This window comes from Pongo pygmaeus, chromosome 1 (genome assembly GCF_028885625.2).
Source record: "Pongo pygmaeus isolate AG05252 chromosome 1, NHGRI_mPonPyg2-v2.0_pri, whole genome shotgun sequence".
NCBI lineage: Eukaryota > Metazoa > Chordata > Mammalia > Primates > Hominidae > Pongo > Pongo pygmaeus.
Genome location: NC_072373.2, coordinates 37151140 through 37177500, shown reverse-complemented (window position 1 = coordinate 37177500; position 26361 = coordinate 37151140). Strand labels below are relative to the sequence as shown.

General features: G+C 45.1%; 1 long non-coding RNA gene across 1 annotated transcript; it reads right to left on the bottom strand.

Moving 5' to 3' along the window:
• Positions 1-1431: 1431 nt before the first annotated feature.
• Positions 1432-23225, bottom strand: LOC129031926 (uncharacterized). Its single transcript, XR_008501152.1, has 4 exons — positions 22973-23225; positions 18604-18660; positions 3108-3185; positions 1432-1625 (listed from the first exon to the last, which is right to left on the bottom strand). It is a non-coding gene; the product is annotated as an uncharacterized LOC129031926 (long non-coding RNA).
• Between the last annotated feature and the right edge of the window lie 3136 nt (positions 23226-26361).

The window sequence follows — 26361 nt, the reverse complement described above, 5'->3', positions numbered from 1 at the left end:
AGCTCTCACTCTCATCACGTGATGTCTTCTGCTGTGTTATGATGCAGCAAGGAGGCCCTCACCAGATGCAGCCCCTGAATCTTGGGCTTTCCAGCTTTTCGAACTGTAAGCCAAATACATTTCTGTTCGTTACAAATTACTCAGCCTGTGATATTCTGTTATAGCAGCATAAAATGGACTAAGACACGCATGTTAGGGATTTTTTTTTTTTTTTAAGACTGAGTACTGCTCTGTCGCCCAGGCTGGAATGCAGTGGCGCAATCTCGGCTCACTGCAACCTCTGCCTCCTGGGTTCAAGTGATTCTTCTGCCTCAGCCTCCAGAGTAGCTGGGACTACAGGTGCATGCCACCATGCCCAGCTAATTTTTGTATTTTTAATAGAGACGGAGTTTCACTATGTTGGCCAGGCTGATCTCGAACTCCTGACCTCATGATCTGCCCACCTCAGCCTCCCAAAGTGCTGGGATTACAGGCATGAGCCACCGCACCCAGCCACATGTTAGGGATTTTTAAAACTCAGAACTGGATTGAATTTGGGGCTTTGCTGCTTGCTAGCTGTATTAACTTAAATGCATTTCTTAACCTATAAAAAGGAGATAGATACCACATGGACAGCAGTGAAGATTAAATGAACCAACCTATGGCTATGAGGAAGATTTCTGATGCAGGTAACAGAGCCCCCAGCTTAGTATGATATAACGCAATCATAAATTATTATATCACATGCTAGGAAGTCCAGAGACATCTCAGGCTCCAGGGGAGAATACATGATTCCGCCCTCCCGTAGGTGTTACATTCATCCTTAGGTTGATAACAAGATAACTGTAAGAATTTCAGGAATCTCATCTAGAAACAAAAACTAGAGAGAAAGGTCATCTCTTTCTGTGTCTCTTTCACAGAATCTTTCTTTTCCAGAACTTTCCTTCATGCTTCATTGGCCAGTGTTTTGTTATTTGACCTTTCCTCAACAAGTCCTTGGCAAGGGAGATGGAAATATCATGACTGGCTTAGACTAATCAATACTTACTTTTGGAATTGGAATGGGGTCACCTTTCTCTGGGTTTCAAAAGGAAACAATAGATGAACAAAATTGAAGTTCTGTTAGCTAAAATGGAAGAATGGAGAAATAGACGTTGAGTAGGCCACCCATAGGTTCCACTACCATCAGCGAATGCCCAGTATAAAGATTAATACCCAGCAGGTATATGTCCAAGAAATGTTAGTCATCACTTTTCTCAGTGACACCTGAACGTGGTGTACAAAGACTGGTTTGAAGGCACATCTTCATGCAGCTCTTCACTCAGAAATCAAGTCATCTGACAGGTGCCAATGAAAATTTTTTCAGAAACTTCAGATGGACAGCTTCCAGAAGTAGGTGCTGGCTCTTCACAACTTGCCGCACATTGCACAGCACATTACGTTGCCAAGCAGGTATCTTGGGATTGGTGGGTTGCTCCTTCTGCTTAGAGGCCCCAAGCATCTGGTGTTTCTCTCTTCTGTGTTGGCGGATCCTCTGAACTTTGATACAGTCTTCATTCCACAATTGGCAAAGAAAATCTCCTCTGGGATACAGCCCACACACGCCTCACGCCTGGGGAGGCATGACTCCTGGCCCTGTCCTTTCACTTCAAATGAAATATAATAAATATGAAAGGAAACCAAAAGACAGGCAGACAAAAAGCAGACTCAGAAGGACAGAATGAGAAAACACATATACGCTCACAAAAGCAAGGGAGAACAAAAGAGGGCAAAGGGCAGACATCTCTGTGTCCATTGGAGCTCTGAGGAATCAGAATTTCTAAAGCTTTTTTTTTTTTTGAGACGGAGTCTCGCGCTCTTGTCCCCCAGGCTGGAGTGCAATAAGCATGATCTCTGCTCACTGCAACCTCCACCTCCAGGGTTCAAGTGATTCTCCTGCCTCAGCCTCCTGAGTAGCTGGGATTACAGGTGCCCGCCACCACGCCTGGCTAATTTTTTTGTATTTTTAGTAGAGAGGGGTTTCACCATGTTGGCCAGGCTGGTCTCAAATTCCTGACCCCAGGTGATCTGCCCACCTCGGCTTCCCAAAGTGCTGGGATTATAGGCCTGAGCCACCGAGCCCGGCCTCTAAAGCTATTTTTTAAAATGTAAAGATTTATGAGTTATCGTTTCCTTCCTGATAGCCCTCTTTTCAGCAGTTACTTTATTCGTCTTGAGGCAGGAGGATGAACAAAGGGTCTTTCCTCCTCAAGAAACACCCCCTCCTTCCTCAGTTCCACACCCCTGCCCTAGGAATCCATGACTCCAGGAAATATTTTCAGATAAAACAATTCCAGTTACTGGAAAATTGCAAGGCTTTCCTCTGTGGGTTTACAACAGCCTGGCCTCTGACCCACCAATAAAAGAGATTTACTAAGTGATAGTAACACCTTTTATGTAGTCTCGACGTGAGGCAAGTCACTTTATCTGTCTCAATCCAGGCTCCTCAGGCTCATAAAGGTGAAGGTTGGAATGGATTAGTGGTTTTAAGTGTATGTACGTATGCATGTATGTATATGCATATTAAACTATGTACATTGTATATAGTTTATGTATATGACCCTCCTTCACAGGGGCTCTGGAGGGAAATGGTGACCCTAAGGAGACCATTTCTCTTCTCTGCTTTCCTTTGTCCCCTTGGCAATGACTTGTCTCCTTCCCTCCCACACTGGGGCACCTGACTCAGTACAGACTCTTCTTCCTCCAAGGCATCTAGCTCAAAGGACTTGCCTCCCCTCCTTTTTACATGGGGAGCTATTACATATTAAACAACAGAACATCATTTCAAATGCCAACATCTTATGTGGCACTTCAACATAAAAACAGGTAAAGGCAAGGGCTTTAATTGAAGGAAGGTGAGCATGGAAGGAGTGGAGTAAGAGCAGGAGGAATCTTTGAAATCCTTATCTTTGGCCACAGCAGCCTCTTGAAGTATGGCCCCAGATGGGGCTTCCCAGGGCAATTTGATAACCAGTGACCTGGCTACTCTCTAAGGCATTGTAGATCTAAAACACAAAGGTCTTGCTCTGTCTTTATCAAAAAGAAAGTCTGATTCCTCCCTTGTGGATTCACACAGTAGCACAACATACCTTGAAGTGGAGAAGGAAGACAAGAACCAGGAAGGCAAAAATTCCCTTCCTAACCCCATTTCTATCTTCTTTGGAATTCTGAAAAAAAAAAAATATAGTGAATGGTACAGGGAATAATATAAGTCATACCTACCACCTGTAAGGTTAGCCGAGAGAAAGTACAAGAAAGAGACCCAAGGTTAGGTGAGGAAGTTTCTTAACCTGCTGGCTGCCCGTTTAACAGTCAGAGAGGAAGCAGCCCCAAGCTTACACAATGAGGGGTTTATATTGGGGAGGGGAGTTTGAGGGAGTTCTTTGGTGTGGCGACATCCCAGGGTTGTTTGCTGGTTAATTTTGCCACATATCACCTTGTGACGTTTATTACAGGAGGGTGTAGGTAAAGTTTGTTTATGCTTCCCACGACCTCCCCCTTCGCTGTCTAGATGGTTTGTAATTGGAGTTTGCTTATTGCAGCAAGGTCTGGTAAGTGAAGTCCGCTGGCTTCACCGCGGCGCCTAGATAAGGGCTTAGAAATGTAGAGACTTAGGGGAAGGAGAAGAGTTGCAGAGCATTAGGGGGAGAGGTGGGCAGCACGGAGAGGTTTGAAGGGGAGTGTCAGCAGTACCAAGAAGCTTTTGGGGGCAGTTTGTTTCTAACACCACCCATAATCATAAAATGACAATTTGACATATTTGTCTCAGATAACTTTTTTATTTTTTTTATTATTATTTTTTGAGACAGGGTCTTGCTCTGTCGCCCAGGCTTGAGTGCCATGGCATGATCTCAGCTCACTGCAACCTCTGTCTCCCGGGTACAAGCGATTCTCCTTCCTCAGCCTCCTGAGCAGCAGGGATTACAGGCCCACACCACCATACCTGGTTAAGATAAGTTTTTGTTTGTTTGTTTGTTTGTTTGAGATGGAGTTTCGCTCTTGTTGCCCAGGCTGGAGTGCAGTGGCACGATCTTGGCTCACCTCTACTTCGCCTCCCGGGTTCAAGCGATTCTCCTGCCTCAGCCTCCCAAGCGGCTGGGATTACAGGCATACGCTGCCATGCCCGGCTAATTTTGTATTTTTAGTAGAGATGGGGATTCTCCATGTTGATCAGGCTGGTCTCGAACTCCTGACGTCAGGTGATCCACCTGCCTCGGCCTCCCAAAGTGTTGGGATTACAGGCGTGAGCCATTGCACCCAGCCGATAAGTTTTTTTAAAGTAAAAAAAACCTGGCAGATGAAGTTCTCTTAGTTCATCACTCTAATCCTATTTTCCTCCTTCTCTCTTCAGTCAAACGCTACCATGACTGACTAATGCCTGCCCCCAACTCCCCCACCCAAAAGATGTTCACTTACCAACCTCTGGAGCCTGTAAATATGTTGCCATGGCAAAAGAGATTTTGCAGATGTAATTAAGGATTTTGAGATGGGGGAGATTATTCTGGGTTAGCCAGCTGGACCCAATATAATCACAAGGGCATTTATTGGAGGGAGGCAAGAGGTCAGAGGCAGAGAAAGAGATGACACAATGTTGCATGAGGTTGGTGATGATGAAGCAGAGGCTGGTAAGATGCATCCAAGAGCTAAGAAATGCAAGCAGCCTCTAGAAGCTGGAAAAGGCAAATATTCTCCTTTAGATCCTCCAGAAGGAACACAGCCCTGCTTACCAATTGTAGACTTCTGTGTTGTTTTGCACTATTAAATTTATGCTGATTTGTTACAGCAGCAATAGGAAACTAATACAATGAGCTGGGTGAGTTTCCATCTGCTCCATGTTTTTTTCAAAAAAATATTTATTTATTTATTTATTTATTTATTTATTTATATGAGATGGAGTCTTGCTCTGTCACCCAGGCTGGAGTGCAGCAGCGTGATCTTGGCTCACTGCAAGCTCCCCCTCCCGGGTTCACACCATTCTTCTGCCTCAGCCTCCCGAGTAGCTGGGACTACAGGTGACCACCACCATGCCCGGCTAATTTTGTTTTTCTATTTTTAGTAGAGACGGGGTTTCACAGTGTTAGCCAGGATGGTCTTGATCTCCTGACCTCGTGATCCGCCTGCCTCAGCCCCCCAAAGTGCTGGGATTAGAGGCGTGAGCCACCGCACCTGGCCTCCATGTTTTTTACTTGGACTAGTTGGATAGACACATAGAAATAGAGAAGATAATTTTGTTTTATGTACAGTCACCTGATGTTTTTGAGAATATCCATTTGACATGTAAATATCGAATTCATCCAGTTTAACTGCAATATGGTATTTTGTCATGACTATACCACAGTTTGTTTATGTAAGTCTCTAAAATGGACTGGGTGCCATGGCTCACGCCTGTAATCCCAGCATTTTGGGAGTCTGAGGCAGGCGGATCACGAGGTCAGGAGATCAAGACCATCCTGACTAATACGGTAAAACCCTGTCTCTACTAAAAAATACAAAAATTTAGCCGGGTGTGGTGGTGGACGCCTGTAGTCCCAGCTACTCGGGAGGCTGAGGCAGGAGAATGGCGTGAACCCGGGAGGTGGAGCTTGCAGTGAGCCAAGATCACGCCACCGCACTCTAGCCTGGGCGACAGAGCAAGACTCCATCTGAAAAAAAATAAATAAATAAAACTGTCTTAGTCAGCTTGGGCTGCTATAATGAAAAATCATAAACTGGGTGGCTTAAACAACAATGTATTTCTAACAGTTCTGGAAGCTAGGAAGTGCATGATGAGGCACCAGCAGATTTGGTGTCTGGTGAGGGGTTTCTGGTTCATAGATGGTGCCTTCTAGTTGTGTCCTTACCTGGTAGAAGGGAGGAATAAACTCCCTTGGGCATATTTTATGGAGACACTAATCCCATTCATGAGGGCCTCACCCTCAAGACCTCATCTAATCCTAATTACCTCCCAAATATCACATCTCCTACTATTGTCACGTTAGGGGGTAGGATTTCAATATATGAATTTTGGAAAGCCTAGAGCATTCAGTTTATAACAATAACAAATGTTTATTCTAGTTGATTCTGTGGCTAGTTGGGTGATCTTCTGGCCTCAACTGGTTTGGTTGGGGCTGGATGGTCTAGGATGGCCCCGCTCATATGTCTGGCCTCATGTGGAATCCCAGGATTGTGGGTATGGCTGGAGCTTCTTTCCGTGTAGTGCCTCTCATCTTCAAGTAGCGCTACAAGGAACAGCTTGTTGACATGGTGCCAGAGGGGTTCCCACAAGCAAGAGCCTCTGCTTGCATGACATTTGCTATCATCCCATTGGCCAAAGAAGGTCATATAGCCAAGCCCAGATTCAGCAGGTAGAGAAACAGACTGTACTGCTTTTTGAGAAGAGGGGCAAAATCACGTTGCAAAGGAGCATGCATGCAGAGAGACAAGATAGATTGGAGGGTATTACTGTAACAACCTAACTTAGCTGATAATAAGAATCCAGCTTCTAGTGTGCTGGATTCATCTCAATTCAAAAAGTATGCTCATTTTCAACTATGGTCTCTGCATGCCAGTAAAACTTAACTTCTTTTGGCATGCCAGGCTACTTCCTCCAGGAGCCTTTCCCATGCTGTTTGCTCTGCCTGGAATGCTCCTCCCCTCTCCTTGCCAGGCTAATTATTATATTTCCTTTAAGTCCCTTCCTAAAGTCACTTCCTTAGGGAGCCTTTCCTGACTCTTCAGACCAGGCCAGGTCTCCTGTTCTACACACTCAGGGCACCACAGATGCTGTATTTACAGCACGTACCACCACTGTCATGAATTACTTTGTTGTACAATTATTTGTTTAATATCAGTCTCTCTCTCTTTCTCTCAACCTCAACCAAAGGAGCTCCAGGGCAGAGACTGGGTCTATCTTGTTCACTGCTGAATTCCCAGCATCTAGTACAATGTCTAGCATGGAGTAAGTGCTCAGAATTGGAGGAATAAGTGGATGAACCTATGAATGAATGGCCTGCAATGTGCTCAGCATGGAATAGGCCTGTTTAAAAACCTGTTGGAGTAGAAGATATGGAAAACTGCAACCTGGTGGGGAGTGAAGCCTGGGTCGTACAAAATGATTGAGAACAACTCAGAACCAAATAGAGGGTGAAATACCAGATACTGGGCTGCAAATGCCATGGAGATTGGGAAGAAGGGATTAGGATAGATCAGGTGGTCACAGAAGGTCATAGGGGGTAGCACTTGAGTGAGGTCCAGAGGAGGAGCAGGATTTCGAGGCAAGGATTTAGAGGAGGAGCAGGACTTAGAGGCAGTTTGTAAGGAGGCTAATATATTAAGGTCATGAGTTTGCTCCTCTATAGTTCCTATTCTACTCATATCCTCATAAGCTCTTTATCATAAGAGAAAGTAGGCAGGAGAGTAAGGGGAGATGGTTCAGTGGAGCCAGTCCTACTGTTATTGAAACAGCTCCAAGAGGTTGTGTTTCAGAGGAAACTGCAAAGTTGTGTCATCCACACATGCAAAAAACAGCTCATTTAGAGACCAGAGAGATTCCTCTGAGCCACTGAAACAGAACAACAGTAAACATCTGCTTCTACTCTTCTGGAAACACTGTGGTTTGGATGCTCTGTCTGTCACTCCTCTGCTCTTTTGCTTTTAACTATTTATTATGAAAACTTCCAAACGTACACAAAGAAAAGAGTTTAAGAAATTCCATTACCAACTTCAAAAAACATCAATACTTTGTCACATTTGTTTCATGTCTCTCCCTCCCAACCCTAAGTTTTTTTTTTCTCCTAAAGCATTTTAGAGCAAATCTTAGATACCATGTTGTAACACTCCTAAATACTTCAATACAGATATCTAAAAGAAATAAGGGCATTTTCTTATGTAACCACAACACCTTTTCATACCCAACAAAATAAAGCATAATTTGTCAACATCCTTTAACACACAGTTCATATTCAAAGTTTCTTGATTGTCTAAAAAAAGTCTTTTTACAGTTGGTTTCTTTGAATCAGAATCTAAACAAGATCCTCACATTAATTTAATATCTCTTAAATCACTTTTAATCTAGACTGTGGATGTTCTCTTTCAGCTGGGGCTTCCTTTACCAACAACCTGCCTCAGCCCTTGCAGTCTTTATCTCGCTTCTGGATTGGCAGGGAGCTGAAAGATCAGAAGCAGGAGGAATGAAGTCAACACAGGGAGAGGGTGGGAGGGATGGAGTGAGTATCAGATGCCTAAGATCTTATGAAAAAAAAATTCCTAATCAGCTTCAGAAGAAACAGATTAGAATAAGAGACTCTTAAGAACTGGAGTTGACCTGCATGCTCTCCTAACACCTAAGAATGTCAAGAATTTACAGAGATTGTAAGAGGCTGATTCCTGTGGGCAAGAGAGGGAGGGCAAGAGAAAGGAAATCGGGATGAATCTAATGGACAACATACAAGCCTAGGCAGGACCTAATTTACAGGGCCCAGTGCAAGATAAAAGTCTCAGAGCCCTGGTTCAAAAAGTATTAGGAATTTCAGGATGGCAATAGCGGTGCATCAAACCAAGCACAGGGCCCTTCAAAGCACAGAGACCTGTGTGACTCCACAGGTTACATGCCTGCCTTTGTGAAACTGGCCCTGTGCAATGGGTGGCCGAGTCTAGGAGGCCTCAGGGAGTTGTCCTACAAGGTAATACTCTACCAACGCATGTCTCGTTTGCATTTCAGAGACAAGCAAAGGCAGTGGGAATTGTTTCCATATCTCTAGTCACCACCAGCATCTCAGACTTGTCAGGATGTCTAGGGGTGGTGAATAGCTTTTAGAGGTCATAGAGATCCACGCTGCATAATTCAATTCTAAACCATGGATAGTGGTGGGTTTGGACCCTCTGGCCTTTATGCTTGTCTCTGTGAGTATAGGCTCTAGAGCCAGAATGCCTGGGGTCATAGCCAGGCTCTATCACTGTGTAACTTTGGTCAGTTACTTGACCTCTCTGTGCCTGTTTTCTCATCTATTAAATGGGGTTAATAAAGATACTTACCTCAGGCTGGGCGCGGTGGCTCACGCCTGTAATCCCAGCACTTTGGGAGGCCGAGGCGGGTGGATCATGAGGTCGGGAGATCGAGACCATCCTGGCTAACACGGTGAAACCCCGTCTCTACTAAAAATACAAAAAATTAGCCAGGCGTGGTGGCAGGCACCTGTAGTCCCAGCTACTCTGGAGGCTGAGGCAGGAGAATGGCGTGAACCCGGAAGGCAGAGCTTGCAGTGAGCGGAGATCGCACCACTGCACTCTAGCCTGGGCAAGAGAGCAAAACTCTGTCTTGAAAAAATAAATAATAAAATAAAAAATAAATAAAATAAAATAAAGATACCTACCTCAAAGGATTGTTGAACATTAAATTGGTTTATATTTGCTGCACATGGCAAGCACGATGTGTTTGTTAAAACAAGATAAATCCAGAGGCTAGAGCTGTACAGGTCCAGGCAGGTCTCTGGTAATGGTGAAACCTCCAGGATGAACTGACTCTGCTTTTCTAGGGAAGAAAGGCTGTGCCTACATCCTGATCCAGCTTCCCAAAAACATACACAGTGGTCATTCACTCAGTAAGTGTTCATCAAGTGCCTACCATGTATCAGGCACTCACTGAGTAGAGAGTGAGCCAGGCATGGTTCTGGTCCTTAAGGTGCTGACCTCTAGCATAGGGAGGGCTCCACCTGCAAAGTCAGTTGTGCCTCTAGATCTAGGAGCAGACCTTGTTCCAGGTAGGAGGAAGGAGATACTCTCAGCCAGTGGCCCATCAACAAGGTAGTTCTGCAGCTAGTAAGCATGGTTTGACTTCAGTATCCTGAGTCCTTGTTCCCAATCTACTTTATGATATTCTGCTTTGACCAAACACCTGCCTAATAATTCAGCATTTCCCATCTAAGATTCAGTATTTTATTTCCTGCCCCAAAACTCAGACACTCCCAGTCTGACTTCTAATCCCTGCTGTTGAAACCCCTGAGATGCTGTTACCTGCTTGGCTCCTCCCCTTCTTTGAAGGGGTTCTCAGGATCTTGAATTAGGTTTGGGCCACCATTGGTTAACAGTGATCATGTCGTTAAAGACAATGGAGAAGGTGGCTGGGGCACAATGCCAGGACTTTTTATGGCCTTCTCAGGCTAGCCTGGGCCCATGTGTGTCCATCTCTCCAGTAACTAGTCTCTGACCCTGTCCTCCTGTCCTTAACACCTGGCCACTCCTTGACTGCACTGCTGCACAGACTTAGATTCCCGTCTCACCAACACTCAAGCCCAGGATCTGAAGGATTCCGGTAGGGGAGGCTGCAGGAGCCCTTAGGAATGTCAGTTTGACATTGAAACAAGTTTTTTCCCTCAACTAACAAATTCTTGGCCCTCTGCTAAGGCCTTTGAGGGGGAGTTTGTGGCAGGATGGCCATGGGGGGATAAAGCAGGGTCATGGATAAAGACACCAGCTGTTTTCCTTTGGCTGACATCAACCCTGAGGCCGTTCTGAAACTGCTCTACTTGCAGCCTGGAGACACTGCCTAGAATATCACCATCCCAGGCCAGGCATAGTGGCTCATGCCTGTAATCCCAGCACTTTGGGAGGCCGAGACGGGCAGATCACAAGGTCAGGAGTTTGAGACCAGCCTGACCAACATGGTGAAACCCTATCTCTACTAAAAATACAAAAAAATTAGCCGGGTGTGGTAGCATGCACCTGTGATCCCAGCTACTCAGGAGGCTGAGGCAGGAGAATCGCTTGAACCTGGGAGGTGAAGGTTGCAGTGAGCCAAGATCATACCACTACACTCCAGCCTGGGCGACAGAGCGAGATTCCGTCTCAAAAAAAAAAAGAAAAAAGAATACCATCATCCTAGCTGAAGGCCTCCAGGCAACTGGACTCTTCAGATAGCTGGTGATAACAAGTGGCAGGTGGAAGCCAAGGGAGAACTTTTCACATATCCTTCATCTTCCCCAATCTTATTTTAGAATTTCTGAAGTAGTGACAACTGGGGGGAAAAAAGTTTCTCCAGGGTCACTTTGGAAGAAGCAATGTGTATTAATTTTCTCCTTTACAGCCACTGAACCATGGCAGGTTAGAGAATGGCAGGTCCTGTTGATGAAGTATTAATATTACTGCAACAGGCTGGTCAACATGGTGAAACCCTGTCTCTGCTAAAAATACAAAAATTAGCCGGGAGTGGTGGCGGGCACCTGTAATCCCAGCTACTTAGGAGGCTGAGGGAGGAGAATCGCTTGAACATGGGTGGCAGAGGTTGCAGTGAGACAAGATCACACCATTGCACTCCAGCCTGAGTGACAGAGCGAGACTCCATCTCAAAAATAAATAAACAAATAAATTAAAAATATTACTGCAACAGCAGAGAGCCAAACCCCACAAGGGTGATGGCAAGAAAATTGGAGAGGAATTCGATGTGTAAATCTTGGGTTGCCTCTGAATCCTTTGGCCCTGGGAAGGGAGAGCAGAGCCCAGCCTGAGAAGAGGCCAAGCAAGAGGACAGACAATGGGGAAGGAGGCCAGGTCACAGTGCCAGGATGTTTTATCCTATTAGGCCTCTGCATTCCTGCAACTTCTGAATATACAGCCTAAATCTTTTTTTTTTTTTTTTTTTGAGACGGAGTCTCACACTGTCACCTGGGCTGGAGTGCAGTGTGTGTGTGTGTGTGTGTGTGTGTGTGTGTGTGTGTGTGTGTGTGTGTGTGTGTGTAGTATATTCTAGGATGTAGGCTGGGCACAGTGGCTCTTGCCTATATTCCTAATACTTTGGGAGGCCAAGGCAGGAGGATCACTTAAGCCCAGGAGTTCAAGACCTGCTTGGGTAACATAGCGACACCTACCTCTACAAAAAAATTCTTAAAAATTAGCTGGGTGCAGTGCAGTGCACCTGTAGTCTCAGATACTTGGGAGGCTAAGGTGGGAGGATCGTGTGAGCCCAGGAGCTTGAGGCTGTAGTGAACCGTGATCATGCCACTGCACTCCAGCCTGGGTGACAGAACAAAACCCTGTTTCTAAAAAATTTTTTAAATTATTGAATTTTTAAAATTTTGTCCTACTAAACTATAATATGCTTTAGGGAAGTCACATTTTTTTATTCTCTCCCACCCTTCCATTAGCCCTTGGCTGTTGTTTAGGAGATAATGTTGATTAATTAATTTGCTGACTGACCTTTAAGATATCAACATCAATTGTTTTAAAATCTTAGTTTATAGAAAAAATGTTAGCCTAGAGACTGACTCCATTTGTCCCTCATACAGAAGCCAAGAGTTTCTCTGTAAGATTTAGGTCGTATAGGCTGGGTGCCTATATATCCATATATACATATATATGTGTGTGTGTGTATATCTATATATATCTCCAGGAAGAGAGAAATGTAATAATTTATAGGCAATATAGAATACATTGTTCTGTGGTAGCAGAACTCTTTCCTATGGAGTGTTGAGGATGACTTGGAAAAAGCAGAATTTGGTTGGGGGACTTAGATTATGAAGCACCTACTGGGTGCCAGGCACTGGGCTAAGAACTGGGAACACAAAGATGAGCACTTCATGGGCTCTGTCCCCAAGGGACTGCTCACAGACTAGTGTGGGTGGCAGATCTGTGAACAGAGAACAGAGCAGAGCCCTGAAAAGAGGAGTGATACCTGTGTGGCTGGGGAGGTGAGCAGGGTGTGTGTGGAGAGAGAGAGACACACAGAGAGAGACAGACAGAGAGAGAGAGAGAAACTTCTGGAGGGGCTCCACTGAGGAGGTAGCATTTGGGTTACGTTTTCTCTGTGGATTTGGAGGAAGAGCATTTTAGACAAGTGGACAGTGAGTGCAAAGGCACAGGTAGATGCCACACAAGAAAGACAGGCAAGCTTTCAGAGGAGTCCGTGTGACTGGGAGAAAGGCTGCACATACCGTGTGGTAGCAGACAGTCTGGGAAAAGTGGGCAGGAGAAAGGTCATGAGGGCCCAGGTGCCAAATAAAGTGTGCATTTCTTTTTCTTTCTTTCTTTTCTTTTCTTTTTTCTTTCTTTTTTTTTTTTTTTTTTTGAGACAGAGTCTCTCTCTGTCACCCAGGGTGGAGTGCAATGGCACGATCTCAGCTCACTGCAACCTCCGCCACCCAGGTCCAACAATTCTCCTGCCTCAGCCTCCCAAGTAGCTGGGATTACAGGTGTGTGCCACCATGCCTGGCTAATTTTTGTACTTTTAGTAGGGACAGGGTTTCACCATGTTGGCCAGGCTGGTCTTCAACTCCTGACTTCAGGTGATCCACCCGCCTTGGCCTCCCAAAGTGCTAGGATTACAGGCATGAACCTCCACATCCGGCCAAAGTGTGCATTTCTATCTTTGGGGAGATCGAGAGCTGGCCACTATTTTTGAGCAGGAGAGGAATGGGTTCATACTTACCTTTCAGAAAGATCCCTCACTGGGAGAAGGGGGTCTTATTGCTCCAAGAAGCCAGAGAAAGGAAGACCAGTTGTGGGGCGGGTGGGTTGGTTGGGGGTGGGGGCACTGAGGCTTTTAGGCAAGGACATGGCAGCGGCTGCCAGGATGCCCACAGCTGTGTGGCATGCAAGATGGACTGAAGGCAGGAGTACTATTTGAGGCGAGGGAGACCTTTAGAGAAAATGTCCTGTCAAAGCCATTTATTTTAACAAATACTCTTCCATTGCTCTGTTTTTATTCCCCTCAGATGCAGCTTTCCTTCTGGGATTGTGAAAATGGGTGTCATTTCTGCAGCTTTCTGAAGTTTCGGTAAAGTTTCCTTTTCCTCTCAGTGGATTCTGTGTAGCAGGAAGCATGAGTTGATTTCAGCTTTTTGTCTTCTGAGACCTACTTCAGAGTGTGTTGCTGCTGGTCCGAGGCTGAAGGAAGGTCTGTGATGTCACAGGCTGTGATTTTTCTAGAAATGTGTACTGAGATCAGCTGGCACAATTGTGTTTGTTTTAAAAACAAAAACATCTCAGGGGCAGTCCCCACATTCTGCATAACGGGACCCTTCACCCCACCGCCTAGATGGTTAATCCCGACAACTCAGAACACCCCACTAACCAAGGTGTTAATGACGTAACTCTCTCCTCACAGGAAAAGCTGCTCTGTAAGAAAAGGGCACTGAAGGAAGCGGCTTTTGTTCTAATGCCGAATTCCGGGGAGGCTGGTGCTTGGAATGTTTACCTCCTCCTGACTTTTTACGTGATTTCTCCAGTTCCTGCATTTTGTACACCAAAAGCAAAATACAGCTTGACCCTGGACTGTTACATGGTGGCCCCGCCAGGCTGGCTGTGGAACTCAGGCTCTGCCAGGCAACGGTTGGTTAGTCAGGAGACTGGAGCAGAGAGCAAATAAGGTCGAGGTCATGGTTGAAATTCCTATAGAGGCCAATTGGCTGGGCACACCCTGCCCTCCACTGTCTCTGGCCTTGTTGTACAGGGGACTGAGTAAGAGGGTATAGCTGGCTCAATGCAGCCCAGCACCGCTCTCTTAAATCGCGTTGCACGTCCTGAATGGCCAGTAAATAATACAGACTTCAGGCACAATGAGACCTTGCTTAAGCAACTCTCTAGAAGAAAGCACCATTATACCTTTCAGCTGTGGTTTTTTTCAGCCTTCGTTAGTGATATGGAACAGCATTGACTGCAGTAACTTTTCTACTAAACAGAAACATTTGTCTGCTGCTCCAGTCAAAAATACCTGCTTTACAGCTTTAATTCGTCCTACAGAACTGCGGGTCCATAAGGTGAGGCCATTTTCCTCCCCCACTTCCTCTCTCCATGCCCTTTCCTCCCTCACTGATGGCCTCTTCTCCTCTGGCAGCCCCCGAGGCCTTTTTTCTCCCTACCGAAGTAAGAAAGGCTCTTCATGGTTGTTTGCACGCACAAGTTGACAGACTGCCCTTCATGGCAATGATTCCTGTTCCTATTACTTTACCCAGACATTGAATGTCAGGGTTTTTTCTAGAAGGCTGTCAGTAGAAGTTGGCAGTTAAGAGTGGGTAGTTTAGAACCAGATCAAAGCCAGGCTGGGATCTGGCCCTGACAGTTACTATCTGCGTGTCTTGGGATAAGAACTTAACCTTGCCAAGCCTCGGTTTTCCTCTCTGGAAAGGAAAGCTCATACTGCAATTATTGCATGCTAGCTCTCAGCATTGCCTGGCACATGAAAAATGTTAGTTATGATTATTTATTAGCTAATTGACACACAAAAGGCTTTATTCTACTAAAGGCCTTATTACAACAGCTAGCAAGTGGAGATAATTTTTTATTCGAATTTTTTATTATAAAAAATTTCAAATGCATAGAAAAGCTGAAATAATAGTACAATTGACACTGAAATCCCTCATCTAGATTCTACAGTTGTATACATTTTACCAAATATATGTTTTTTCCTAAACTATTTCAATGTAAGATACGGACATCATCCCTAAATACTTCAACACACATCTCTTGAAAATAAGGACATCCTCTGACATACAGTAACTTTTATTACACTTAAGAAAATTAATGATAATTACCTAATATCCCCTGGTTCCCAATTCCCAAATCATATACAATTTTCCAAAATGTTTCCCAGTATGTCTTCTAACAGATGTTTGTGTGTGTGTGTATGTGTTTTAAAAAATTTCAGTAGCTTTTGGGGTACAAATGGTTTTTGGTTACGTGGATGAATCGCAGAGTGGTGACGTCTGAGATTTTCATGCACCCATCACCCAAGTAGTGTACATTGTACCCAATATGTAGTTTTTTCATCCCATACCCCTCTCTCATCCTCCCCCTTCTGAGTCTCCAAAGTCAATGGACTTTGGATGTTTTTTTTTTCAAACAAGATCCAATCAAAATTCTTACATTGCATTTGGTTGTCATGTCTCTATTTTCTTTTATTCTAGAGCAGTAGGTGTGGGGAAGTTTTGAGAACAATATTGTTACTGAAATCAACTATTGGCTGCCAGGTGGAAATGGCTGCTGCCTCCACTGAGGCACACTGGGCCCCACCACATTTATTAACATAAACAAGCCCTGTGATATGGTTGCATAGCTTGCTTTGCTGAACTTGTTGGTTACTAGCTTTACTGCTTAATGACTGGACATTAGAGACTCTTCTGTTGTTTTTATATTCCCACCACCTCCACAGCACCTAACACACAGGTGGTCAGTACAAGTGGATGGAAGGAAAGGAGACAGGGAGGAAGAAGGAAGAAAAAGGAGAGTGGGAAAGAGGCAGGCACGGGCAGGCCCCTGCTTCCATGCCAGGTGGGTACCTGGAGAGTGACACTATGCCCTCCTGGGAAGCACCCACCCTCCTTTGATTGGGGGAAGACGATTCCATGTGGCATGTGCCTTTTGTCCAAATATGCCTTCTTCCTTCACATTCTCCTTTCCCTCTTTCCCACCCTCCTTACCTGAGCACTAGTTGGGATCCCTCAGACCTTCTGCTATCTTTAACTTAGTCTTTCCCTCTCTTCCCATATACAAGATTAACATTTGACATTATTTTAAAAATAATCTATAATAGATTATCTTTTCCTACAATCACACTCATTTTCCCAATTCCCTGGAAGATAATTCCCACATAATTTGTGGTCAGTAATTAAATTCCTGACCATAATGAATCATGAGGAATATATACTGTGTTCAGAGGGATGGCGTGGTATCCATAAGGGAGCATCTGCCGAAGGGAGAGAGAGGACACATGGGGGTTAGCCCCTAAAGCCAAGGGGAGCTGTCCTCCAAACACAACCAACAGAGTTTAGCTCAGGCTTCAGGATCAAACTATTGCTTCTATTCTGTGTGGAGAGAACAATGACTGAATTGGCTGGAATAGAACAAAGTTGTTAAAGTGAACTTTCTCCACACCTCATCTCTAATCTCTAAAATTTTGACTTAAACAAAATTTTCAGTTAAGCAAATTTGAGTTAAAAATTTTGAGCAGATACAGGGAATGAATGCAAGAAGCTCTTGATTATCTGCATGGTGGACTGGCTCATTTTCATTCCAGGCTGACCTCGTTGATATGCTTCTCTACCACTTCTCCTTGCTGAGAACTAGTTGGCGTCTATTCAAAGTACACAGGCCATTTAATTATTAATCAGAGCAAAACATTATTAGGGAAGTTAAACTGTTGAGTAGGTGTGTGTGTGTACACACGTGGATACTTTCTTGATTATCTAGCTGTTTTGTTTTGCCTTTTGCCTTCCTGGGTTCCTGCCCCTCTCCATATGTGGTGATACCTGTAAAGTGATTATGCCACTGAATTCCTAAGAGCTTTTTGGTCCCTCTCTCATTCTCCTTGGATGTGTGTGGAAATGTTTGTCAGCAGGGGCGGACCGGGGAGGGTTCATGTACACAAGAAGTGACTGACCTTGGCCGCTGAGTGGAGCGTGTATTTGTGACCAGGAAAGGGTTCAATGTTTGTGTTTGATGATGGTTTTATGTCCTGCTGTCATTAGAGAGGACTTTATAGGGGTTTCTGATGACCTAGGGCTCCAGGAATCATCATGATTATTTAGCCAATGATTTTAATGGGCCCATATAAACTTATCCTGTTTTTATAGTAGTAACAGAGAAGGAGATGTTGGAAGATTAAATATAGAGGAGGATGGGCTTTAGCTTCACTGTTCAGGGCCATTGGGAATTATTCTACAGAATTAGATCCAGCCTATTCTCATTATTTCCTTCTTTTTATGACTTTCATTCTTTCCTTATTCTTCCTTCCTCCTTTTCCCTTTCTTCTTCTTCTTCTTCTTCTTTTTTTTTTTTTTTTTTTTTGAGACGGAGTCTCTCTCGGCCACCTAGGCTGGAGTGCAGTGGTGCGATCTCAGCTCACTGCAAGCTCTGCCTCCCAGGTTCACGCCATTCTCCTGCCTCAGCCTCCCGACTGGCTGGGATTACAGGCGCCCGCCACCACGCCCAGCTATTTTTTTTTGTGTTTTTAGTAGAGATGGGGTTTCACTGCCTTAGCCAGGATGGTCTCGATCTCCTGACCTTGTGTCCACCCATCTCGGCCTCCCAAAGTGCTGGGATTACAGGCGTGAGCCACTGCACCCGGCTTCTTCTTTTTTTCTTCCTTGCTTTCTATCTTTCTTTTCCCTCCTCCCTTCCTCTCCCCACCTTTATTTATTTCTTTCAACATGTACTGCATGCTTTCTATATATTAGTCACAGTCTAAATGCTGGAGATGCAGAGATGAATAACACACGGCCCCAGCCCTCCTGGAGCTCAGTTTAGTGTGGGAGGCAGATGGAGACACAGATCATTCCAATACAGTGGTTAACGACAGAGATAAGTACAGGGTGAGCTCAGTGTAGGGGTCCCTAATCCAGCTTGGTTTGGGAGAGAAGGCAGGAAGCTTCCTGGAAGAGATGATTGGCAGATTGATTGGGAGTGGCTGAAAAAGGAGCAGGGCTCAAGGCCTTTACCTGGCAGGCCAGGTCATTCACATGGTTTATGAGCACTGGATAAAGGGAATGGGATGAAGGGCTTTGGGGGTATGAGTCTTCCATGAGATATGACACCAGATTTTGATGTCACTGCACATGGTTAGGACCACAGGGGCAGGGCAGAAATGATGTCTACTACTGTGGGAAAGTACTAGTGACTTACCTCTGAAATCTGGGAACATTCCAAGGTATCTGCTCAGATGGTTGATCCTGGGGAATCCTGGAAGAAATGAAAGCTGAAATGAAAGATCACTCTTGAAGGCCAGTATATGACATATATGTGCTCAGGGGTGAAGAGTCATGTAAGGGGAAATGGGCAGTGGGTAGTCAAGGTGTGAGTGAAGATCACTGCTCACTAGAGTGGGGCAATGAGGCTGGGGGAGATGGAGGAGGACTCTTGGCTTCTCTAAAAAAAAAAAAAAAAGGCCTAACTTGTGCTGCAAGTTTTACTGGATGCCCAGGACTCTGGAGGAGTTTTTGGGCCAGTAGACAGGCAAGTGGCCACAACAGTTCTTATGCCCCACAAGGGCAGAGTCTTACATTGGCAGCTCCCTGAGTTACTTGAAGCAGGAGACCTTTTGTAACCTCAAGAAGACAAGAGGAATTCTGTTGAGGGAAGCTTAATCCCTGCTCCTTGGAGATCCCAGCGTGATAGTAGAAAGAGCACATATGAGCTAGAAAAACATAAGTATCACATCCGATGATACCAACTGCAACAATAGTAATAGCCACTGTGTATTTAGTCTCTACCCTGTGGCAGGGATTTTCATGTATTACTTAACCCTCACAACTACATAATAATATATAATGATAGAAGGTACTGTCATTCCCTCCATTTTATAGATGGGGAAATCAAAGTTTGGAAAGGTCACAGGTAGGAAGTCATAGAATCACATTTGAACCCAGATCATTCTAACTCTAGAGCCTCTGATCTCAACTGCTGTCCTTACTGTGAATAAATATTCAGTGCAGCTTCTCTTTGACTTGACCATAGGACCACAGCCCACCTGAAATGGTAGAGTAGAGAGACCCTAGAGACTGATGAACTGCATTTCTACAGCACTACTGGTTATTATGAAGATGGATAATCTAAAATTTTCTATTTCTCTAATATGTAGTCTTAGGGCACTCAATATTAGTATTAGCCAAGAACATATGATTTGAGGGGAAAAATATGGATTAGAAAACAATTGCTCTGAAGTCTACTACTTTGGTAGTTGTTATAGAATGAATGTTTGTGTCCCTCCGAAGTTCATAAGTTCAAGTCCTAATCCCCAACCTGGTGGTACTATTAATAGATGAGGTCCTGAGGGCAGAGCCCCATGATTGGATTAGTGCCCTTATAAGAACAGGAAGACAGACAGACTAGAGCTTTCTTTCTTGCTCTCTCTCCATGGGTACACACCAAGGAAAGTCCATGCTTTCCTTGGACATAGCAAGAAAGGACATAGCAAGAAGGCAGCCATCTGCAAGCCAGGAAGAGAGACCTCACCAAGAATCACATCTGCTGGTACTTTGATCTTGGACTGTAAGACACCTCCAGAACTGTGAGAAAATTGACATCTGTTGTTTGAGCCATCCAGTCTATGGTATTGTGTTACAGCAGCCGGAGTTGACTAAGGCAGTAGTTAATATCAGCAGCTGGGTGAACACACTCTGTGTGTGTGTGTCTGTGAACTAGATCCTCTTAGTCAAAAGGGTTGTTGACCGTGTCTTGAGACCCCTCACTGTCTATATTAGTTTTGGGTGTTCTTTTTTTCATTGGTATTTATGAATAATTTATGCAAAAATGAGTTTTTAAAAACCTTCTGAAAAAAATATATTAGTTGGTTTATGATTCTTCAACAGATCAGAAATTGGGCACTCCCTGTCACCTGTGGCCCCCAGGGAGGCATGCAGATAGTTTTTACAAGTGAGAGGAGAGCTAGGATCTGCAGAGACCACTGGACTGCCTGCCTCCCTCCTTGCTCTGGAAGTCCTCCATGGTTCTGAGGGAGCACAGATAATCTCTACAAGCTGTCTGGGCTCCCAGGTATTTGCTACAGGAGGTCTCGTGTGTTCAGAGGACCTAAAGCTACAGTACCCTTGAGATTGAGGAGAAAGGTGTACTTTGTCCCCTGTACAACAGGCATGTGGAGAGCTGTGGCTTGGGAGGAGAATACCAGCGTGCCTCCCACTTCCTTCGCAGCCAGGCCTCCCTCCCCAGAGGGGCTGCACCACTTCTTAACTAGTGGCAGCTCATGAAATCCTCAAGTAGGAAGTGTATTAGTCAGGGTTCTCTAGAGGGACAGAACTAATAGGATGGATTTATATATAAAGGGGAGTTTATTAAGAGGATTGACTCACACGATCACAAGATGAGGTCCCATAATAGGCCGGCTGCAAGCTGAGGAGCAAGGAAGCCAGTCCAAGTCCCCAAGCTGAATAACTTGGAGTCTGATATTTGAGGGCAGGAAGCAACCAGCACGGGAGGAAGATGTAGGCTGGGAGGCTAAACCAGTCTAGTCTTTTCACGTTCTTCTGCCTGCTTTTATTCTGGCCGCACTGGCAGCTGATTAGACTGTGCCCACCCAGATTGAGGGTGAGTCTGCCTTTCCCAGTCCACTGACTCAAATGTTAATCTCCTTTGGCAACACCCTCACAGACACACCCAGGAATAATACTTTGCATCTTTCAATCCAATCAAGTTGGCACTCAATATTAACCATCACAGGAGGAATCTGCAAGGGTCATTTAGCCCAGCGCTTCTCAGTCCATAAGGTTCAAGCATTTTACCTGGGAACTTTGTTAGAGAGGAGATTTTTTTTTTTTTTTTTTTTTTTTTTAGATGGAGTCTCGCTCTGTCCTCAGGCTGGAGTGTAGTGGCACAATCTTGGCTCACTGCAAGCTCCACCTCCCGGGTTCACGCCATTCTCCTGCCTCAACCTCTCGAGTAGCTGGGACTACAGGCGCCTGCCACCACGCCCAGCTATTTTTTTTTTTGTATTTTTTAGTAGAGATGGGGTTTCACCATGTTAGCCAGGATGGTCTCGATCTCCTGACCTCATGATCTGCCCGCCTCGGCCTCCCAAAGTGCTGGGATTACAGGTGTGAGCCACCGTGCCCGGCCGAGAGGAGATTCTTATTCAGGAGGTCAGGGTGGGGCCTCAGCATCTTTAACAAGCTCCCAGGTGATGCTGCTGCTGCTGACCTGGGGACCACAGTTTGAAGAGCAAGAATTTACTCTATGTCAAGGTAGGCTACATTTCAGTGACCATCACAGTCAAGTAAGTGTCCATCCTGATACAGAGAAGCAAATTCTCTTCTTCAACAGCTTTCTTACCTTTTAGAAGCTCTTACTTAGCAAGCATAAATCCCTTTAGTTTCATGCCCATTTTTCAAGTTCTTCTCTCAGCAGAGATGGAGATGCAAAGTAGCCCTCTCCCATATCATAATCCTTAGTTATTTAAAGACTACTAAGTCAGATCTATTTTTAAAAGCACCACTTCTCTCTCTGTTCTTATGCCTGCGTTACCCAGGTCGGTCAGTAGGAATGAAACTCCTGGGGCACTCTTGGCTGAGGACTTGGCACTGGGAACATTCATGATCTGCTTATGCAGCTGGAATCTCCTCACATGCCCATATACTATTCTTTCTCAGTTCTCTACAGTAAAGGGATGGCAGAGTTATAAAAGTCAAAATCTGAAGAGGAGTGAAAACCTCCACTTAACCTTTAGTATCATCACTCCTCTTCTCAGAACTCGATCAAGGTGTTATTCACAGGTAACAGTGACCTGGTTTGGGTTTTCTCTTTCCTCCCTGGCTCTACATGTCTCATGGTCAAAAGAACTTGGAAGCAAAGACTTAGCCATCTACCATGGCCAAGGAAAGGAGCCTGAATAACCCTCAACTGGGCTGGGTGCGGTGGCTCATGCCTGTAATTGCAGCACTTTGGGAGACCAAGGCGGGCAGATCACGAGGTCAGGAGATCAAGACCATCCTGACTAACACGGTGAAACCCAGTCTGTACTAAAAAATACAAAAAAAAATTAGCCAGGCGTGTTGGCAGGTGCCTGTAGTCTCAGCTACTCGGGAGGCTGAGACAGGAGAATGGCATGAACCCAGGAGGCGGAGCTTGCAGTGAGCTGAGATCGCGCCACTGCACACCAGCCTGGGCAACAGAGCGAGACTCCGTCTCAAAAAAAAAAAAGAAAAAAAAAATTAATAGCCCCCAACCTGAATGAGAGTCCATAGGTTGGATCTGAAGTACCCAGTCGTCCGTGTTCGAGGGTTCTATCCCCCTGAGCTCTCTGCTTTCTTTCTGCCCCAGAAAGGACTGCTGTCAGGTCTTTGCACGTTTGTGTGACTTTAAGTCAACATGTTTCCTCTCTCCAGGACACTTGTATTTTAAAACCTTCCTCTCCAGTATGGAATGAAATTTGTCCTTTGTTAAAGAGGCTAATGGTCCCAGGTGACAGGTTATTTTATGTATTATACCTGCCTAGGATGGCACAGTAGACATTGCCTACCAGAAAGAAGGTACTGCCACTTACAGGTTCACAGTGATATCTGGGGTGGAAGGGAGGACTCTTCCAGGAGAAAGCAAGGCTTCCAGGAGAAAGCAAGGCATCCAGGAGGAGACCACCAAGAGGGCCTCTGTCCTTTGCCGGTTTCTGGGGGTGCAGAGTTATTCGGAAGTCTGCTGTTACCCTGACCCCATCCTCAGCAGAACTTCCTCCATCATTTCAGAAGGTAAAATGAGACAACTAGAGCAGAGGATGAGATGGCAACTTCTGTTTTGCTTTTTTTTTTTTTTTTTCTGACAGCCAGTGTGTAGGGAGTTCTGTATGGGGAGTATGACTCACCAGTATTGGTCATGACTCTGGGCCCAGGATTCACAAGTGTTCCAAAATTAGCAACCGACCGTGGTGTACACCCACAGAGCAGTTAGACATTTCCCATTGAAAACACTCAATGGGAAACCTACACGGAGAAAGGGAAGGTTAAAAGAGCTGTAGATTATTACAGCTCTTCTAGTTAGCCTACAGAATATCTTCTTCTCTGCTTGGCCATTTATATTTCTCATTCTCTTTCTGGAGAACACATTCCTCTTTGCTTCAGCATTTAGTACTTGTTCATTCATCCATTTAGGATTTTTTTTTAATTGAACATCTTCCCTGTGTCTAGCACCATTCTGGGTGTGAGGGAGGCATCAGAAATAAAGCAGTCCTTAGTCTCCTGGAGTTCACGGTTCAGTGGGGGAACCTTGGGCAAGTGACCTAATCTCTTAAAATTTCCTCATTTGTGAAATAGGCATGATAGGCCAGGTGCGGTGGCTCACGCCTGTAATCTCAGCACTTGGGGAGGCTGAGGCTGGTGGATCACCTGAGCTCAGGAGTTCGAGACTAGCCTGGCCAACATGGTGAAACCCTGTCTCTACGAAAAATACAAAAATTAGCCAGATGTGGTGGCACGCACCTGTTAATCCCAGCTACTTGGGAGGCTGAGGCAGGAGACTCGCTTGAACCCGGGAGGCAGAGGTTGCAGTGAGCCGAGATCAAGCCATTGTACTCCAGCTTGGGCAACAAGAGCAAAACTCTGTCTCAAAAAAGAAAGAAAGAAAGAAAGAAACAAACAAAATAGGCATAATAATGTACCTGATTCCTTGTATATATACAATGTATATATAGCACTCATCAGAGTGCCTGATGCTTAGCTGACATTTAATCAATGTAAGTTGTTAGCTTCTGTTGAGAAACAACTGGTTTGAGACTAAGATGATTGTTGTCCTGATTTGACTGTTGGTGCCGTAGTCAGATCTTCACCCTGGGAACTTAGGGCCTCAACAGTACCATGGCTGGGAACTTAGCTACAGTGGGGAGGGACCCAGAGATGCTGAGCTTAGTATATGCCTCCACTCCCATTTGTCAAACTCACTCAATCTAAAAGGAGCTGGGTAATCGGTGAGTGCTTGATGGTGGTGATAAATAATCTGTCTACGGTGTAATTCAATTTTGTGTTATCTTTTCCATTTTAGTGTAGGGACCCCCCCAATCAGACAGCTGCACAATGAAAATAAAGGCTGGGAATGCCAGGGTGTGTCACTGGTTGTAGTCCCACGCTAGCAAGGGGAAAGTCAGGTTGCAAAACCAGTGCTGCCTGCCTTCAGTGGAGAAACCATGTAGCCTCCCAGGCCTGCAGCTTCCCTGGGCCTCAGTTCCTTCCCTGGGCATCCTCCTTGGTGAGATTTCTGGATCCCTGCAGGCACTGGTAGTTTTTGGTTTGGGTGCTCATATAAAACTCCTTACAAGTCTGTTAACACAATCTTATCTTACTGTCATTATTTGCATGTTAGTTCCTTAATAGATCCTATTTCTTTCTGTATTCCTGATGACCCTTCCAAGAGCTCCTTTAGGTTTGGAAAAGGCAGAGTAGATCCTCTGGCCTTCCCCAGTGAGGACCGGGGTGGGTGGTGGTGGTAGTAGGGGGTCCGTAGACAAAGCCATCTTTAAGGAGGTGGCTTCTGCATTACCCTCCATTGTGAGATTCCAGGCAGGTGCCTTAAAATAGCTCTGCCACTAGCTGATCACTCAACCCCATTCACAAGGGCAAACCTTTTTCTGTCAGGGAGAAAAGGTTTAAACATACAGAGGGAGGTAACTGTTGCAGTAAGTAGCCTTAAAGCAAGCAGAGAGGCACTAAATCATCTCTAAACTTCCAGGTCTATGATTCTAAGATCTTAGTTATCCTAACTGGGAAGGAGAGAAGAAAAGAAAAAAAAATTAGGTGGCTTAGAAAGTGAGCAGAGAGTGTAAAGCTTGGAGATTTTTCTATTTGAGATTTGGCTGCATTTAGAGCCAGTTTTTAAGCATTGCCAGGTTCACCTTTCTAAAAGGCGTTTCGAAATCTGCCACTATCAGATTTAAATCAATCTGGCTAATTGGTGTGATTGGAAAGTTGCAATGGGGCAAGTAATCAGATTGGTTCCGGAGCCTCTACCCTTTGCTGTGCCTGGGTGCTACCTCCCGCAGGGTAGCATATTCCCAATTTTTGTGGTTTTGCAGTGGCCTCCTTTCCTAAGCCCACTAAGCATTTTCTTGTTCTTTTGCAAGGTCTTCTTTTTGTGTCAGGGTGTGGTGGAGCCACACAGGACTGGCATGATATTCACCGCTTGTTACTTATGGAACTTGAACATATTTACCCTCTCTGACCATCAGTTTTCTCATCTCTAAAATGAGACCACATGAACCTAGCTTATAGACTTACTATGAGAATTAAATGCATACATGTGTAGATGATCATATTAGACTTTAATTGAAAAGTTTTCCAGTAGGTGTCTTAGTCTGCTTTCTGTTGCTATAACTAAATCCCTGAGACTAGGTACTTTTTTTTTTAAAGGAATTTATTTGGCCGGGCGCAGTGGCTCACGCCTGTAATCCCAACACTTTGGGAGGCCGAGGCTGGCGGATCACGAGGTCAGGAAATCGAGACCATCCTGGCTAACATGGTGAAACCCCATCTCTACTGAAAATACAAAAAATTAGCCAGGCGTGGTGGCGGGAGCCTGTAGTCCCAGCTACTTGAGAGGCTGAGGCAGAAAAAAGGAATTTATTTCTTATGGTTCTGGAGGCTGAGAAGTCCAGGGACAAAGGACTCCATCTAGTCAGGGCCTTCCTGTTATGGGGACCCTCTGCAGAGTCCCAAGGCAGCTTGGGACATCACATGGTGAGGGGGCTCATGAGAGAGAACCAACCTGGCTTTTTATAACAGACACACTCTTGTGATAACTAACCCACTCACACAATGATAAGCTATTATCCATTAACCCAGGAATGGACTAGTCAATCCAATCATGAGGGCAGAGCCCTCATGACTCAGTCACCTCTTAAAGGCCCCACCTCCTGATACTGTTTCACTGGGGAGTGAGTTTCAATGTGAGTTT